This window comes from Gossypium arboreum, chromosome 6 (genome assembly GCF_025698485.1).
Source record: "Gossypium arboreum isolate Shixiya-1 chromosome 6, ASM2569848v2, whole genome shotgun sequence".
NCBI classification, from domain to species: domain Eukaryota; kingdom Viridiplantae; phylum Streptophyta; class Magnoliopsida; order Malvales; family Malvaceae; genus Gossypium; species Gossypium arboreum.
The window spans coordinates 106570176-106581375 of NC_069075.1; the positions used below are offsets into that span (position 1 = coordinate 106570176).

Sequence of the window (11200 nt, forward strand, 5' to 3'; positions counted from 1 at the left end):
AAATTTCAGTACTGCTTTTCATCCACAAACTGATGGACAATCAGAGAGAGTAATTCAGATTCTTGAAGACATGCTCAGATGTTGTGTATTGGAATTTCAAGGAAGTTGGGAAAGATATTTGCCGTTGGTAGAATTTGCTTACAACAATAGCTATCAGACGAGCTTGAAAATGGCACCTTATGAAGCATTGTATGGTCGCAAGTGTCGAACGCCTTTGTATTGGGTGAACTCAAGGAAAATCGATTTATGGAGTTGATTTAATAAAAGAAGCGAAGAAAAGTGAAGATAATTGAGATTGTTTGAAAGTCGCTTGGATAGACGAAATCTTATGCGAGACCTAAAGCGAAAGGACATTGAGTTTCAAGTTGGTGATAAGGTATTTTTGAAAGTGTCTCCATGGAAGAAAGTCCTTAGATTTGGACGAAAGGGCAAGTTAAGTCCGCGTTTTATTGGACCGTATGAAATAATTGAAAAAGTTGGACGGTAGCATATCGGCTAGCTTTACCACCGAATTAGAAAAGATTCATGATGTGTTTCACGATCTCGTGTTACGTCGGTATCGTTCAGATCCTTCACATATAATTTCACCGACAGAAATTGAACTGCGACCTGATATGACTTATGAAGAAGAACCGATTAAGATTTTAGCTCGAGAAGTCAAACAACTAAGAAATAAAAGTGTTACACTTGTGAAAGTGTTGTGGCAAAAGCATGGGGTAGAAGAGACTACATGGGAAACTGAAGAAACTATGAGAAACCAATACCCACACCTGTTTACCGGTAAGATTTTCGAGGACGAAAATCTTTAAAAGGGGGGGAGAATCATAATATCATACGTATTCTCTCATCAATTCTTATCAGACGAAATGAAATAGAATACCCGATGAAATAGAGCAATATAAATTATAGACCAGTCAGACTACCAATGCTTTCATCCAACACCAGAATTAGAAGACATTCCCATATAACAAGAATTTCTTCAGAAGATCAATAGCCATAGAAATATTTCTGAGAACGGGTAAACACATAGAACATGTAATATCCTAAATTAGGGCTTAATCGGAATAGTGGTTTCGTGACCACAAATCCGAGATAGAAATAATTATTTTACAATGATTTTGATGTTTATGATATGATTGCATGATTGTGTGAAAATTTCGTGATGAAATTCTATGCCTAAAGTGCTTAAATTGAAAGTAGGGACTAAATCGAATAAGTTGCAAAACTTGCATTCTAGAAGTTTTTAGTATGAAATTGTTTTGGAATATTAATGAGGAGGTCTTAAATAGCAATTTTACCAATTTTAAGTTCATGGACAAAATTAGGACATGGAAGGAATTTTGGAAAGTTTAGTAGTAAGGGTATTTTGGTCATTTAGTTATTAAAATGAATTAAAACAAAATTAAAAGCCAATTTTGTCCATCTTCTTCATTAGGCCGAAATTTCAAGGGTTCTCCATAGCTAGGGTTTGTTTCAAGCTTCCAAGCTCCATAGTAAGTGATTCCAAGCCCCGTTTTTAATGATTTTTACGTTTTTGAGATCCCGGTAACTCGATAAAGCTTATGTTAGCAATAATTTAACCTAGGGTTTATATTTGGAAAAATACCCATAGGTGAAATTTGTGTATTTTGATGTTTTATGATAGAATATGAAGTTTTAAATTATGTTAGACAACTTGTACTACTCGATTTTAAGCAAAAAGCGAGTAAAAGGGCTTAATCGGTAAAAATACCTAATAGTCACAAGTACATGTTAGAGTGAGAATTTGATGTTGCCATAGAAGAGAAAAGTGATCAGCATGTTGTAAAACATAAGAATAAGGAATAAAGTTTAATCCAGAGCCTAGGGGTAAAAATGTAAATATGCAAAAGTTTAGGGTAAAATTGTAATTTTGCCAAAATTTGAGTTAAGGATTAATTTGATAATGTGAGTATTAAATAAGCTAAATGTGTTATTTTAGATCAAGAAAGACGTGGAATCGACCTCAATCGAGGAAAAGAAAAGATTGTGGACTAAATTGCAAAATCTTTGTATTTTGGTACCAAGGTAAGTTCATGTGTAAATAATGTAGCATAATTGTTATTTTTAAGTTATTGATATTAATTATGTGTTATGCTGAATTTTATTATGAAATGTATGCTTTGTGGTTAATTTCAAATAATATGTAAATTATGTGAACTACTTGTTAAATATAATTGTTACTGAGTATTGATTTGGCATTCTACGGAAGACAAGCAAGGATAAGTGTTCGAGGAAAAGCCCGTTTGAACCTTAGGAATAGATTAGGATACAAGTGACATGTCACTAGGATGGTTGAGCATCCGAACTCGTTGAGTTGAGTCCGAGTTCACTTATGGATGCGAATGTCAGAACTCGTTGAGTTGAGTCCGAGTTCGTGAGATGTAACTAGGCATCCGAACTCGTTGAGTTGAGTCCGAGTTCACTTATGGATGCGAACGCCAGAGCTCGTTGAGTTGAGTCCGAGTTCGCTTATGGGCGGGTTACATGATTGCTTGATTGCATATATGGCACTTATGTGCAAGTTATCCATGTATCCAATTATATTCGATGTGTTCAACGGGTAAAGTTCTACTCAAATGGAGGAAAATTTGAGATGTAAAGAGACGTATTGGTAAGTGATATGAAATGGATATTTTGGACAGGTATGTATTTAACCCTCGGGTTGAGTATTGATACAACCACGATAAGGTAATAAGATGATGAAGAATGATTAAAAATGTGATATGTATTTTAGTGATGTATGCTAATGTTGGTGGTATAACTGTTTGTTATGTTACTTATTATTTGCATATGAACTTACTAAGCATTTATGCTTACTCCCTCCTTCTTACTCATTGTAGTTTTGGACAAGCCAGCTCAGGAGTCGGGATAGGTCGAAGGCTCAGTCACACTATCCAGAAGATTTTTGGTAAATGGCTTGTAAATTTAAGTATGGCATGTATAGCAATATACCCATTTTGTGTAAATGATCTTATGGTATGGTTGTGAAATGGTTGAGGAAATGCTTGATAATGATAAATTATGAAAATGGTTAGTTTAGATTATGTTTGATGTTAAGGAAAACTATTAAGATACTTAGTGCATAAAAACTCATAAAAAGGATGAAATTTACCATAAACAGAATACCGCAGCAACACTAACGTGAGTTTGAAAATTTACTAAAAATCATAGAAATTGAATTTGGTGGTGAAATACATATCAAATTTAAGCTTATTATGTCTAGTTTCACATGAAACAAATGAAACAAGTAAAGGAAGTATATGTTAGAAGATATTTTAATTTTAGTGAAACAGAGTCATAGCAGTTTCTGAATCCCCTGTTTCTACTTTAGAAATTCACCATAAATTGTAAAGATATAATTAGGTGGTGTATTTTATATCCTCAGAATCCTTATTGAGTCTAGTTTTAGTATAAACAAACCTCATAGTCATATGAATTTTTTACAGAGAGAAATGTGGTTCGTAGTAAACAGAGATCATACCAGTCGAGTCTTGAAACAGGGGTAACTTTAACTAATAAACTGTACTAATTGGCCCAACCAAAAATTCTAGAAAAAAATTAGTAGATATTTTTATGAGTCTAGATTCAGAGAAAATTTACGGATCTTAATTTCGAGTTTCGTAACTCGAGATATGATTTTCTTGTGACTGTGACGCAAGTAGCTTAAAAGCTGTGAATGTAGAAACAAATAATTCAAAGTTCTAAAATGTTAAACTAAGCTTAGTAACACCTCATACTCGACTCCGTGACGGTCTCGGGTGTGGGGCGTTACATTTAGTGGTATCGAGCAGGTTTAGTCGGTTCTCGGACTACGTGTTGTATGTACGGATTTTGCTATACATGCCATATGTATGAATTGTGATAGTGTGACGACTTGACCTTTTAAATGAATTTTTTTATATAGTAAATGGATCCCGATCTAGTGTGGCAGATGAAGTCAGAGTAATGCGCCAGCTCCGGCTGATGGAGCAGCGCCATTGAAAACCCACCCCCTCATTGTTGGTCGGGGAGGAGGAAAGGGATCGAAGCCTTTCTCCAAATGATGAGTGCATGGTACCTTGAGTTCGTTCGTACGAACCCAAATGTACGACCTCCCCCACCTCCCCCAATTCCTCAACCTATGCCTCCAATACCTCAAGGAGTGGATATGATAAAATTTCACAGAACCCCCGTTGATAGAATTCGTAAACAAGGGGCTGAAGAATTTAGAGCAAATATTGATGATGATGCAGAGAAAGCAGAGTTCTGGCTTGAAAATTCTATCCGGGTATTTGATGAATTATCTTGTACACCTGAAGAATGTTTGAAATGTGCTACATCTTTGTTGAGAGATTCAGCCTATAATTGGTGGAAGACTTTGATTTCGGTGGTACCGAAGAGAGGGTAACCTGGGAATTCTTTCAAGAAGAGTTTCGGAAGAAATATATTAGTGAAAGATTTATTGATCAGAAATGTAAAGAGTTTCTTGAGTGAAGCAAGGTAATATGACGTCTCGAGAATATGAAAGAGAGTTTGTTCGATTAAGTAAGTATGCGTGGAATATGTTCCTCTGAAGCCAAGATGTGCCGACGATTTGAAGACGGGCTTAACGAAGACATTAAGGTATTTGTTGGGATCCTTGAACTAAAAGAAATGGTGGTACTTGTCGATCGAGCTTGCAAGGCTGAAGAATTACTGAAGGAAAAGAAAAAGGTAGAATCTGAAACACGAAATTGGAAGAAAAGACCAATGAGTAATGCACCCTCACAGCAAACTGGAAAGTCAAGAAATATGAATCCTCGTTCCCAAGTTTCAGCTGGGCAATCATATGGAAATTTTAAGAAGCGAAATGTGGGTCCTAAATCTCAGACTACTTCTGCGGCTAGTGTGGAAATGGTGAAACTCTGCGGGTTGAATCAGATAAATCAGAGGCATTGCCTAGTGTGATTTCTTCAATGTCGGCTCAAAGATATCTGAGAAAGGGTTATGAAGCTTATTTGGCGTATGTAATTAATACAAAAGAAGTTGAAAAGAAAGTTGAATCGGTCTTGGGTTGTGTGTGAATTTGCGGACGATTTCCGGAAGAATTGGGTTTGCCTCCGGTCGTGGAAGTAGAATTTGGTATTGATTTGATAACGGAACAGCTCGATCTCGATTGCTCCATATAGAATGGCATCAACAGAGTTGAAAGGATTAAAGTCGCAGATTGCAAGAGTTGGTGATAAAGGCTTTGTGAGACCGAAGTTTTCACCTTGGGGTGCTCCGTGTTATTTGTGAAAAAGAAGGATGGTTCTATGAGATTATGTGTTGATTATCGGCAGTTAAACAAGGTGACAATCAAAAACAAGTATCCGCTTCGAGAATTGATGATTTGTTTGATCACCTAAAAGGAGCGACATGGTTTTCAAAGATTGACTTGAGATCCGGGTATTACCAAGCTGCGGGTAAAGGAGTCGGATGTACCTAAAAGCGCTTTTAGAACAAGGTATGGTCATTATGAATTTTTAGTTATGCCATTCGGATTGACAAATGCTCTCTTTGTGTTTATGGATTTAATGAATCGCATATTTCGACCATACTTGGACAAATTTGTTGTGGTGTTTATAGATGATATTTTAATTTATTCAAAAGATGAGATGAACATCTTTGAGCATTTGAGGATAGTTTTGCAAACTTTGAGAGATAAGCGGTTGTATGCTAAGTTTAGTAAAAGTGAATTTTGGCTCCGGAAGTTGGATTTTTGGGTCATATTGTTTGGTGATGGTATACTGGGTTGATCCTAGTAAAATTTCAGCCATTGTTGATTGGAAACCACCAAAAACGAATCGAAGTTAGAAGTTTCTTGGGGCTAGCTGGGTATTATCGGCGGTTTGTAAATGGATTTTCTATAATTGCTGCTCCTATAACTAGATTACTCAGAAAGGATGTTAAATTTGAATGGACGGAAGAATGTCAACAGAGTTTTGAAGAATTGAAAAGTTATTAACAGAGGCACCAAAGTGTTAGTACAGCCGAATCGGGTAAAGAATTTGTGGTGTATAGTGATGCTTCTCTAAATGGTTTGGGGTGTGTGCTCATGCAAGAAGGAAAAGTGGTGGCATATGCTTCGAGGCAGTTAAAACCTCATGAGAGGAATTATCCTACTCACGATTTGGAATTGGTCTGCGGTGGTGTTTGCTTTGAAAATTTGGCGACATTATTTGTATGGTGAAAAATGTCGGGTATATACCGACCACAAAAGTCTTAAGTACTTGATGTCACAAAAGACTTGAATTTGAGACAACGAAGATGGTTGGAGTTGTTGAAAGATTACGAGCTTGTTATTGATTATCATCCGGAAAAGCGAATGTGGTTCTTGATGCTTTGAGCGAAAGTTGTTGTTTGCTTTGAGAGTTATGAACACTCGGTTGAAAGTGTCAAATGATGGTTCGATTCTAGCAGAGTTAAGAGCAAAACCAATGTTTTTACAAGAGATTTCAAACTCGGAAAAATGATCAAGATTTGCTAGCCAAAAAAAAAAGCGATGTGAAGGCGACACGGGATCGATTTGAATTGGTTCGATGGGTGCTTAATGTTTAAAGATCGGATTTGTGTAAGAAGAATGAGGAATTGATTCAAAAGATCCTACAGAAGCACATAGTGGTTATTTCTCAATTCATCCGGATAGTACGAAAATGTATAATGACTTGAAGAAAATGTATTGGTGGAATGGAATGAAAAGAGATATATCGAGTTTGTGTCCAAATGCTTAATTTGTCAACAGGTGAAAGCTGAAGACCAAGTACCTTCAGGATTACTCCACCTATTATGGTTCTGAATGGAAATGGGATCGGATTACTATGGATTTTGTTTCAGGATTGCCATTGACTCCGGGAAAGAAAGATGCCATCTGGGTAATAGTTGACAGATTAACTAAGTCGGCTCATTTTATCCCGGTACGTATGAATTATTCTCTTAACAAGTTGGCTGAACTGTATATTAAAGAAATTGTTAGATTACACGGAATACCATTATCGATTATTTCAGATAGAGATCCAAGGTTTACCTTGCGGTTTTGGCAAAAGTTGCAAGACGCGTTAGGTACGAAGTTAAATTTCAGTACTGCTTTTCATCCACAAACTGATGGACAATCAGAGAGAGTAATTCAGATTCTTGAAGACATGCTCAGATGTTGTGTATTGGAATTTCAAGGAAGTTGGGAAAGATATTTGCCGTTGGTAGAATTTGCTTACAACAATAGCTATCAGACGAGCTTGAAAATGGCACCTTATGAAGCATTGTATGGTCGCAAGTGTCGAACGCCTTTGTATTGGACTGAACTCAAGGAAAATCAGATTTATGGAGTTGATTTAATAAAAAAGCGAAGAAAAAGTGAAGATAATTGAGATTGTTTGAAAGTCGCTTCAGATAGATGTAAATCTTATGCGGACCTAAAGCGAAAGGACATTGAGTTTCAAGTTGGTGATAAGGTATTTTGAAAGTGTCTCCATGGAAGAAAGTCCTTAGATTTGGACGAAAGGGCAAGTTAAGTCCGCGTTTTATTGGACCGTATGAAATAATTGAAAAAGTTGGACCGGTAGCATATCGGCTAGCTTTACCACCCAATTAGAAAAGATTCATGATGTGTTTCACGATCTCGTATTACGTCGGTATCGTTCAGATCCTTCACATATAATTTCACCGACGAAATTGAACTGCGACCGATATGACTTATGAAGAAGAACCGATTAAGATTTTAGCTCGAGAAGTCAAACAACTAAGAAATAAAAGTGTTACACTTGTGAAAGTGTTGTGGCAAAAGCATGGGGTAGAAGAGACTACATGGGAAACTGAAGAAACTATGAGAAACCAATACCCACACCTGTTTACCGGTAAGATTTTCGAGGACGAAAATCTTTAAAAGGGGGGGAGAATCATAATATCATACGTATTCTCTCATCAATTCTTATCAGACGAAATGAAATAGAATACCCGATGAAATAGAGCAATATAAATTATAGACCAGTCAGACTACCAATGCTTTCATCCAACACCAGAATTAGAAGACATTCCCATATAACAAGAATTTCTTCAGAAGATCAATAGCCATAGAAATATTTCTGAGAACGGGTAAACACATAGAACATGTAATATCCTAAATTAGGGCTTAATCGGAATAGTGGTTTCGTGACCACAAATCCGAGATAGAAATAATTATTTTACAATGATTTTGATGTTTATGATATGATTGCATGATTGTGTGAAAATTTCGTGATGAAATTCTATGCCTAAAGTGCTTAAATTGAAAGTAGGGACTAAATCGAATAAGTTGCAAAACTTGCATTCTAGAAGTTTTTAGTATGAAATTGTTTTGGAATATTAATGAGGAGGTCTTAAATAGCAATTTTACCAATTTTAAGTTCATGGACAAAATTAGGACATGGAAGGAATTTTTGGAAAGTTTAGTAGTAAGGGTATTTTGGTCATTTAGTTATTAAAATGAATTAAAACAAAATTAAAAGCCAATTTTTGTCCATCTTCTTCATTAGGCCGAAATTTCAAGGGTTCTCCATAGCTAGGGTTTGTTTCAAGCTTCCAAGCTCCATAGTAAGTGATTCCAAGCCCGCTTTTAATGATTTTTACGTTTTGAGATCCCTAACTCGATAAAGCTTATGTTAGCAATAATTTAACCTAGGGTTTATATTTGGAAAAATACCCATAGGTGAAATTTGTGTATTTTGATGTTTTATGATAGAATATGAAGTTTTAAATTATGTTAGACAACTTGTACTACTCGATTTTAAGCAAAAACGAGTAAAGGGCTTAATCGGTAAAAATACCTAATAGTCACAAGTACATGTTAGAGTGAGAATTTGATGTTGCCATAGAAGAGAAAAGTGATCAGCATGTTGTAAAACATAAGAATAAGGAATAAAGTTTAATCCAGAGCCTAGGGGTAAAAATGTAAATATGCAAAAGTTTAGGGGTAAAATTGTAATTTTGCCAAAATTTGAGTTAAGGATTAATTTGATAATGTGAGTATTAAATAAGCTAAATGTGTTATTTTAGATCAAGAAAGACGTGGAATCGACCTCAATCGAGGAAAAGAAAAGATTGTGGACTAAATTGCAAAATCTTTGTATTTTGGTACCAAGGTAAGTTCATGTGTAAATAATGTAGCATAATTGTTATTTTTAAGTTATTGATATTAATTATGTGTTATGCTGAATTTTATTATGAAATGTATGCTTTGTGGTTAATTTCAAATAATATGTAAATTATGTGAACTACTTGTTAAATATAATTGTTACCGAGTATTGATTTCGGCATTCTACGGAAGACGGCAAGGATAAGTGTTCGAGGAAAAGCCCGTTTGAACCTTAGGAATAGATTAGGATACAAGTGACATGTCACTAGGATGGTTGAGCATCCGAACTCGTTGAGTTGAGTCCGAGTTCACTTATGGATGCGAATGTCCGAACTCGTTGAGTTGAGTCCGAGTTCGTGAGATGTAACTAGGCATCCGAACTCGTTGAGTTGAGTCCGAGTTCACTTATGGATGCGAACGCCAGAGCTCGTTGAGTTGAGTCCGAGTTCGCTTATGGGCGGGTTACATGATTGCTTGATTGCATATATGGCACTTATGTGCAAGTTATCCATGTATCCGAATTATATTCGATGTGTTCAACGGGTAAAGTTCTACTCAAATGGAGGAAAATTTCGAGATGTAAAGAGACGTATTGGTAAGTGATATGAAATGGATATTTTGGACAGGTATGTATTTAACCCTCGGGTTGAGTATTGATACAACCACGATAAGGTAATAAGATGATGAAGAATGATTAAAAATGTGATATGTATTTTAGTGATGTATGCTAATGTTGACCGGTATAACTGCTTGTTATGTTACTTATTATTTGCATATGAACTTACTAAGCATTTATGCTTACTCCTCCTTCTTACTCATTGTAGTTTTGGACAAGCCAGCTCGAGAGTCGGGATAGGTCGAAGGCTCACCACACTATCCGTAAGATTTTTGGTAAATGGCTTGTAAATTTAAGTATGGCATGTATAGCAATATACCCATTTTGTGTAAATGATCTTATGGTATGGTTGTGAAATGGTTGAGGAAATGCTTGATAATGATAAATTATGAAAATGGTTAGTTTAGATTATGTTTGATGTTAAGGAAAACTATTAAGATACTTAGTGCATAAAACTCATAAAAGGATGAAATTTACCATAAAAGAATATCGCAGCAACACTAACGTGAGTTTGAAAATTTACTAAAAATCATAGAAATTGAATTTGGTGGTGAAATACATATCAAATTTAAGCTTATTATGTCTAGTTTCACATGAAACAAATGAAACAAGTAAAGGAAGTATATGTTAGAAGATATTTTAATTTTAGTGAAACAGAGTCATAGCAGTTTCTGAATCCCCTGTTTCTACTTTAGAAATTCACCATAAATTGTAAAGATATAATTAGGTGGTGTATTTTATATCCTCAGAATCCTTATTGAGTCTAGTTTTAGTATAAACAAACCTCATAGTCATATGAATTTTTTACAGAGAGAAATGTGGTTCGTAGTAAACAGAGATCATACCAGTCGAGTCTTGAAACAGGGGTAACTTTAACTAATAAACTGTACTAATTGGCCCAACCAAAAATTCTAGAAAAAAATTAGTAGATATTTTTATGAGTCTAGATTCAGAGAAAATTTACGGATCTTAATTTCGAGTTTCGTAACTCGAGATATGATTTTTCTTGTGACTGTGACGCAAGTAGCTTAAAAGCTGTGAATGTAGAAACAAATAATTCAAAGTTCTAAAAATGTTAAACTAAGCTTAGTAACACCTCATACTCGACTCCGGCGACGGTCTCGGGTGTGGGGGCGTTACATTTAGTGGTATCAGAGCAGGTTTAGTCAGTTCTCGGACTACGTGTTGTATGTACGGATTTTGCTATACATGCCATATGTATGAATTGTGATAGTGTGACGACTTCTGACCTTTTTAAATGAAATTTTTTTTATATAGTAAATGGATCCCGATCCAGCTGTGGCAGATGAAGTACAGAGTAATGCGCCAGCTCCGGCTGATGGAGCAGCGCCGACTGAAAACCCACCCCCTACTGTTGGTCAGGGAGGAGGGGAAAGGGATCGGGAAGCCTTTCTCCAAATGATGAGTGCATGGTACACTGAGTTCGTTCGTACGAA

At 35.8% G+C, this 11200-nt stretch overlaps 1 long non-coding RNA gene across 1 annotated transcript; it reads left to right on the forward strand.

Moving 5' to 3' along the window:
- The first annotated feature begins 1415 nt into the window (after positions 1-1415).
- On the forward strand, positions 1416-3040 carry LOC128293899 (uncharacterized). The gene is made up of 3 exons (XR_008284023.1): positions 1416-1493; positions 1961-2046; positions 2862-3040. It is a non-coding gene; the product is annotated as an uncharacterized LOC128293899 (long non-coding RNA).
- The last annotated feature ends 8160 nt before the right edge of the window (positions 3041-11200 follow it).